Below are 7,875 nucleotides of genomic sequence, written 5' to 3' on the forward strand. Positions count from 1 at the left end.
AGTAGAGGGGAAGAATCACCTCTTTTGACCTGCTGCCCACACTCTTTTTGATGCAGCCCAGGATTCCATTGGTTTTCTGAACTTCCCTAAACAGGGTTGAGGGGCACTCCTACACACCTTGCATAGCTTTATGAAATCAAAAGGGATTCATGAGTTTAGAACAGCTCAGTGACAGAAAAAAAACCCCTGAAGTAAGCTACTTCAGACAAATGGAACAGCATTGGCACTATCATGAATCCTGATACCATGAAGAGGAGAGGATTAAATGGTGATATGAATTATGGAAAGTAACCCAAAGTTCTGTCTTTGTCATGTTACAAATGAAAATGATGAATTTTTTTTCTTGCACGCTAACTGCTAAAGTAAATCATCCTATGACACTGGGCAATAGCACGAAGTAATAACACCAGTGCATAATAATAAGAGCTGCAGTCCTTGAAGATCATTCATCTGCAGGAAAAGAAACCCAAGATAAAAGGAGATGAAGGCAAGTGATAAGCTCCTGGGTATTCGTGAAAGAACAGAAAGTTAAATTCTTGAATTCTAGCTTGTTATTTTACCAGAGTTTCCTAGGAAATAAGATAAAATTAGCCTGTTTTGTTCTGGTTCTTTTATTCAGTGAATGAAATAAGTATGAGGACATTTTGTGTAGCTGTCAAAACCACCTAACAAATAATGGACTATGATTTCACTACTGTTACACGATATTTTAAAATGGATATAAAAAAGATGCATGATCATATTGAAGTAAAACCATGGTCATTTTACTGGGCTATTTCTGTGCTACTTAAAGAAAGCAACAGTCTTTAAAAGCAGCTAATAAAGTCCACAAGAAATGTGGAATGCTGCATGAGCCATCTTGTCAGATTATCTGTAGGAAGTCTTTGCAGACCCTTTAGAAGTCACCTCCATGTTTCCACCAGCTGCATTAATAAGTGACTAACCAAAACGATATTCTAAGCAGATGTGATGAAGTTGTCTGCTGAATCAGAGCCCATATGATGGACTTCAGACTTGCTGAGAAGTCCTCCTTGCAGCACTGGTGGAGTACTGCGAATAACTGGTTTTATGTACCCAAGGAAGGACATTATCTAAGAGTGGAAATAGGAAAGAAGATGACAGTGTGGTAACACAACATTTATGATGTTGTAATCCAAAAATTAATTGGCAATGCACCTCTTTTATGCGGTGCCTGTCTCTTGTCATACTCCACTTAAGACTGTGTCCCTCCTACCCTCTCTGAACAATCCAAACTTATGTAATAAATTAGGTTAGATTGATTAAAGAAATAGAAGTTAACCAAGTATAACCTTCCTCTTAAGATACTGTAATTAGCATGTGGCTAGGTAGTAGCTTGGTACTGTTCACAATAACAGATGACCATTTTGCAAAGGTACCTATGGACAGCTGACAATTTAATCAAAACATAGGTACACCTACAGGTCGGGTGGGGAAGTAATTGAGACCAGCAATGAGGAGAGAGACTTGGGTGTGATGGTGGATGAGAAACTCACCATGAGCTGCAATATGATCTCATAGCCCAGAAACCAACCAAATCCTGGGCTGCATCCAAAGGAGTGTGGGCAGCAGGTCAAAAGAGGTGATTCTTCCCCTCTACTTTGCTCTCCTGAGACCCCACCTGGAATACTGTACACAGTTCTGGTGTCCTCAATGTAAGAATGACAGGGAACTGTTGGAGCAAGTCCAGAGGAGGCCACAAAGTTGATCAGAGGACTGGAGCATCTCCTCTAGGAGGACAGGCTGAGAGAGTTGGGGCTGTTCAGCCTGGAGAAGAGAAGACTGTGTGGAGACCTCATAGCAACTTTTCAATATCTGAAGGACCTACAAGGAAGCCAGAGAGGGAGTCTTTGTTAGGAACTGCAATGATAGGACAAGGAGTAGTGAGTTCAAACTGAAGGAGGGAAAGTCTAGGTTATATGTGAGGAATAAAGCTTTTTCCTGTGAAGGTGGTGAGACACTGGCACAGGTTACCCAGAGAAGTGGTGGCTGCCCCAACCCTGGCAGTGTTCAAGGCCAGTCTGGATGAGGCCTTGAGCATCCTGGTCTAGTGAGGAGGTGTCCCGGTCCAGGGCAGGAGGGGGCGGGATTAGATGATCTGTAAGGCCCACTCCAACCCTTAAATTCTATGATTCTATGAAAATAGAGGGATTGTAATTTTGTTAGTATTTGTCTATGCATTTATTTGAAAGAAAGGTATGTGCAGGTGCACCTAAGTGCACAATAAATGAACAACTAAGTCCACATATTTATGTATGGAGTCCTTTCATTTGGAATGGCAAGAAATACCTTGTTGCACTGGAAACTCCTGAAAAGGAGAAAAAAAAAGGGCCGTTCTTGCCAAAGTGTGGTCATAATGTTAAATATTGACCAAGTGCTCGAGGGGTGTTCTGGGAATATTGGGGTTTTCTATGACATAGTAAGGTTAATTGTTTTAACTGTGATAGCTGAGTTTTTAGAAGACATATAAATTGGCATTATTTGAAGGCATAAATTGAAAGAGGGAAATTTAGATTGGATATTAGGAAGGAATGTTTTCCTGTGAGGGGGGTGAGACACTGGCACAGGTTGCCCAGGGAGGCTGTGGCTGCCCCAACCCTGTCAGTGTTCAAAGCCAGGTTGGATGAAGCCTTGAGCAACCTGCTCTGGTGGGAGGTGTCTCTGCCCAGGGCAGAGGGGTTGGGACTGGATGATCTGTATGGTCAGTGACTGTTTTGTTATTTTTGAAGTTACAGTCTTAACTTAAAGGAGTCTCAGGGCAGGCTGTAAATAACTTTGTAAGGTCAGTGCAGTGAAACTGTTTTCTAATAAAGAGTAATCTAGAGTAGTATTTTAAAAATCCTTGAGAAACCATTGCAGAGGCTGAGCACCTTCTTTGCATGTCATTAGGGGATACCAAAGGTAAAAAAATACAAGGATTTTATTTCAGGGGATAGTGTTTGGTTTCTTTCTCAGAGGTACATTTTAGCTCATGGAATATCCATTTCATCTGTCATAAGTTCTGTATTATCTTTGAAGCTGTGTGTTGTTAGTCTTGATGTTAGACTATCAGAGCATTTCCTAGGACAGGAATCGTGAAACCCAGCACGTACTCTCACCTCCCTTTGTATGTGATTCCTAATACAAATAATCCACATCTAGCCTTTATCAAGGTTCAGCACTTGGTTAATCATTACAGTTTACTAAAACAACAGTCTCTTTTCAGACAGAGCAGGAGCGTCAAGTTAAATCCTCAAATCAGAATGTGAATTAATCTTTTTAAAATCTATGATGAACTCAAGACTTTTCTGTCTTTTTCAGTTGGTCATTTGCATCTAGGACCCAAGACTATTTAATTAGGGTTTGGGTTTTTTTCCTGGGAAGTCACTCTCACTGCATATAAAAGATAATACTTTGGTAAAAAAAACCCAAATCACCAACCAAACTACTCTGACTCTGGGAAATGAAAAAAAGAGTTTTCACAGAAGGGTCTCTCATCCCCATCTTCTTATTTCTTAAAAAAAACTTAGAAAAGTGTTAAGACATTTATCTGCAACTTATAAAAACATGCAGTCAAAGCTTTGTGGAATTAAATGCATCCTGTAATTCCAACACTCTGCAGGAGAACAAGAAAATTACTGGATTTAAATTCTCAGTATTGAAGGATGACATATCTGTACTGTGTTTGCTATTGCATGTGTTTCACAGACTGGCCAGGTAGCTGGGAAAGTGTTTCCTAATTAGATTGCAGGGAAAGGGAAGTCCTCTGCATTTAGTATTGCCATTCTCAGTTGCAAATAATAATGCATAGCTGAAGCTCAAAGCATCAGTTTGAGTAAACTTCTTAGCTTTTCAAATATTCCTACTACAGTTTCAGTACTTTCTTCACAAAAATCCAGTGGATGATAAATTATTCCTCTTTCCTCTCTGTAGAAATGGGTAACTGTGGAAAACATTTTGGTATTTCCATGGCTTGAGGCATCAGTGCCCACGGAGAAAGATGTGTCCTTTTCAGCAAAATCTTCTAATTGTTTTCTCTGTTGAAGAAAGTAATACATTGTTGGTAATGCACAATACTTCCCCCTGCCCTCAGGTTAACGTTATATCTGTGGGTAAATCTTGGAAAACTGCAGTAATTAATTTGCTGTCAGAAGTGATGTATATGAATAATACCGCCGTGTGCTTTTTGTTTCTTCAGCAGCAGCCTTGAAAAGCAATTTTCCTTGTTTTCTGTGTCTTCTTAGCACCAAAAATATTTCCGGAGGTTTTTTTCTTGAAAGCTGCACTGAAATTATTTTTGTGATCAGCTTGTTGCATACTGTCATGAATCTTACTACTGTCCACCATGAAAAACCGAGAAGCTTCCCCTGCATAAATTATGTGAAGCTTTATGGAGTTATTCATGGTTTTGCTGGCCCATGAAACATCATTTCTCTTATCCTCATGGAAAGCAAGGGTCTCTTTTTACTTTGTGAGAGTTTCATCTTGAATTATTGATGAAATAATGTCACAGCCATAGTTCTGATCCACTTAGGGATGTAACTCAATCAGCTAAAAATACATAATTCTTACATTCGGTCTTGCACATGAACACTCTGCCTGTTCTGCACTGTAGCTTGGGCTGGTGAACCTTGGTTATTGCATCCTACAGTAAATTGAAGGGAGAAAAAGAAGGAAACAACAGGTTAATAGTGTCTGGTAGATAAAATAGCCTACAGCTACACTGAATATGTGTTACTAATATGGGCAAAAACCTGGCTGGATGGCCAGGCCCAGAGAGTGGTGGGGAATGGAGTTACATACAGCTGGCAGCCAGTCACCAGTGCTGCTCCCCAGGGATCTGTACTGGGATCAGTACTGTTTAATGTCTTTATCAGTGATCTGGAAGAGGGAATTGAGTGAACTTCAGTCAGTTTACAGATAACACCAAGCCAGGAGGGAGTGTTGATCTGCTGGAGGGTAGGAAGGCTCTGCAGAGGGATCTGCACAGGCTGGATCATGGGCCAAGGCCAATGGTATGAGGTTCAACGAGGCCAAGTGTCAGATCCTGCTCTTGGGTCACAACAACCCCAAGCAGCACTATAGGCTTGGGGCACAGTGGGGCAAAAGGACCTGGGGGTGCTGGTCAACAGTGACTGAACATGAGCCAAGGTGTGCCCAGGTGGGCAAGAAGGCCAAGGGCATCCTGGCCTGCACAACAACAGTGTGTCCAGCAGGACCAGGGCAGTGATTGCCCCTCTGTGCTGAGCTTGAATCTTACGTTCAGTTTTGGGTCTCTCACTATGAGAAGGACATTGAGGTGCTGGTGTGTGTCCAGAGAAGGGCAATGAAGTTGGCAAAGGGTCTGGAGCACAAGTCCTGTGAGGAGTGAGTGAGGGACCTGAGTTTAGTGTGGAGAAAAGGAGTCTCAGAGGTGACTTTATCACTCTCTATAACTACCTGAAAAGAGGTTGTCACCAGGTGGGGGCAGGTCTCTTCTCCCAAGTAACAAGTGCCAGGACAAAAAGAAACAGCCTCAAGTTCTGCCAGACTTAGATTGTTTATTAGCAAAAATTTCTTCATGAAAAGAGTTGTCAAGCACTGGGTCAAGTGTTGGAACAGGCTGCCCAGGGCAGTGGTGTAGTCACCATTGAAAGACATGTAGATATGGTACGTAGGGACACAGTTTTGTGGTGAAGTTGGCAATGCTGGGTTAACTGTTGGACGCAATGATCTTAAGGATCTTATCCAACCCTGATTCTACTGTAGTGTGAATCAGTGTTCTAATTTGTTTTCCTTTGCATTTCTGTGGAAGTTGGAATAATTTCTGTATGAAGTTTAAAAGGAATTTCATGATCTGTTGGTACTGAATTGTACAAATTTATCTCAAGAAAATGTTTTGAAAAAACAAATCAACCTGTAGCAAACATAGGACAGATTAATTCAGTCAGTATTTGCTTGGGGAGGGTCACAACTCGAAGTATTTCTGTCATTCCTTCTTTGTCTCTGTCTGCCTGAAGTCTTTACATGTGAAGTTGTTTTCTGTGTTCTGCTTTTATTGAGAGACTTTCCAGTCTTCTGAAGCTTTGGGCAGTCACTGTCTTGAATTCACATCAAGACTGTTACTCCTTGTTGTGTTATGTGGCCTGAAGCTTCACTCCTCTAGTCTTCCCAGCAGCCTGTTGTGTGATAGCTCGCTGCTGCTAAGAAAACCTCTGCCTGGAATCCTCCTGCATTTATGGGCTGTTGGTCCTAGATTAAAATTTCCAGAAAATTCCAGAATGGGCTCTGCTGGGAAGGTCTAGACTCTGCCAGAGCAAGCTGCCTTGCTGTCCTGTTTCAGCTGATGTATTTCTCACTGAAGTATGCAGTCAAGTATGATGCCATCCATATGCTAGAAGAATTTGCACATTAAATAGTCAGCAAAAAGCCCTTTCAGAATTTTTTTCACTACATGCAATCCTTACCTGGGTGATAAATGCAAAATGAAGCAGCTGAGGCTCAGAACACTACCTTTTTCAGTCTCAAACATGAAGCCACAGTATTAACTTTTTCAGATATGCAAGTCAGTTCAGTCTTAGGATAGCACAATAAAGGAACCTTGTTTAGTCAGTTATTGTTCAAAGGCTGTTCTTTCAGTCTGAATTCTGTACTGGAAACGGGGTGTAATCACAGGTACACTGCTCAATACTGCTGTGCAAGGGCTTGAATGATTGATTGAGCCTTGCTTTTAAACATGAAACACTGAATGAGGAGGTGTCCCTGAAAATAGCACGCGGGAGGATCAGACTAAAGCATTTTAACTTCCTTTTGTGCATCCTTCTGTGCATAATGCATAAACAGTTACTTGTAATGATTTTTGGACCACTGGTCATGAGAAAATTAAATTCAATTTGAAACAAGGAAACAGAGCAAGAAAATGCTATCCAGATTTTTGCCTAGAGCTCTGTCTTTTGTTGCTTCTGTTCTAAATTGCATAATCTTTATATCACATCATTTTCCAGCCCATCTTGCTCTACAGATCTTTTTGAAAGGGTCACAATGTGCTTTTCTTTTTCATAGATACATTGAAGAATATCATGAAGATATTTGACATCTTTTCAGATCTCTGTAGGAATGGGCATTTAAATAAGGCTGTGATTAAAGTAACCCATTTTTTTAATTGAGTCTATTCTTCTTTTCCCAACTTACTGATTTTTTAAGGAACAGTAAACAAAACAGTTGAACAATGCATTATTTTCTTGCATAAGCAGTAAGAGATGGATGTTTGCCCAGAGAAAAGCTGGACTAGAGTAAGACATCACTGCCCTTTTAGTGCTGGTAATTAATTGTCCTTCTGAGAGCTGTTGCCTCTGTTGGCAGAAGGTTTGTGAGAGCACTCCCTGCTCTGGTTAAGAATAATCAGCAGTGTTTGCTTAAGCAATTTCAGTAGGTGTCTTGAGTTAGTAAGGACTAGAGTGTACTCAGGAGCATTCAGCTGAGCTGTGTGTCTGGTGGAGCTGCTGCAGAAGGTGTTTTCAGCCAGTGACAGTAGATGCAGCCTAGAGTGGTAACATTTCATCCACCACAGTTCAGTCCACCAGCTTCCTTGGATTCCAAGCTTGCACCAACACATACACACTCTCTGTGTACCAGCCAAGAGGAAACCATGTGGAGAATAGTAGGAGTTCAAGCACTTCTTAGTCACAGGATGAACACTCCACACACTTGCTTCCAAGGCATGAGGTTCTAGGACAGAGGTAGTCTGGGGACTGGGCTTACTTCTCTCTCTCCAGCTGAGGCTCTTCATGCCTCGTATAAGTGGTCATTCACTGTGCTAGTGCTTGTTAGAGTCAGTGGGTCTTGCTGAGTGCAGACTTTGAAAAAGAGATTGTCTCCCTGGAGGTTACCATTCAACAT

The sequence above is a fragment of the Acanthisitta chloris genome, unplaced genomic scaffold, assembly GCF_000695815.1.
Source record: "Acanthisitta chloris isolate BGI_N310 unplaced genomic scaffold, ASM69581v1 scaffold1729, whole genome shotgun sequence".
NCBI lineage: Eukaryota > Metazoa > Chordata > Aves > Passeriformes > Acanthisittidae > Acanthisitta > Acanthisitta chloris.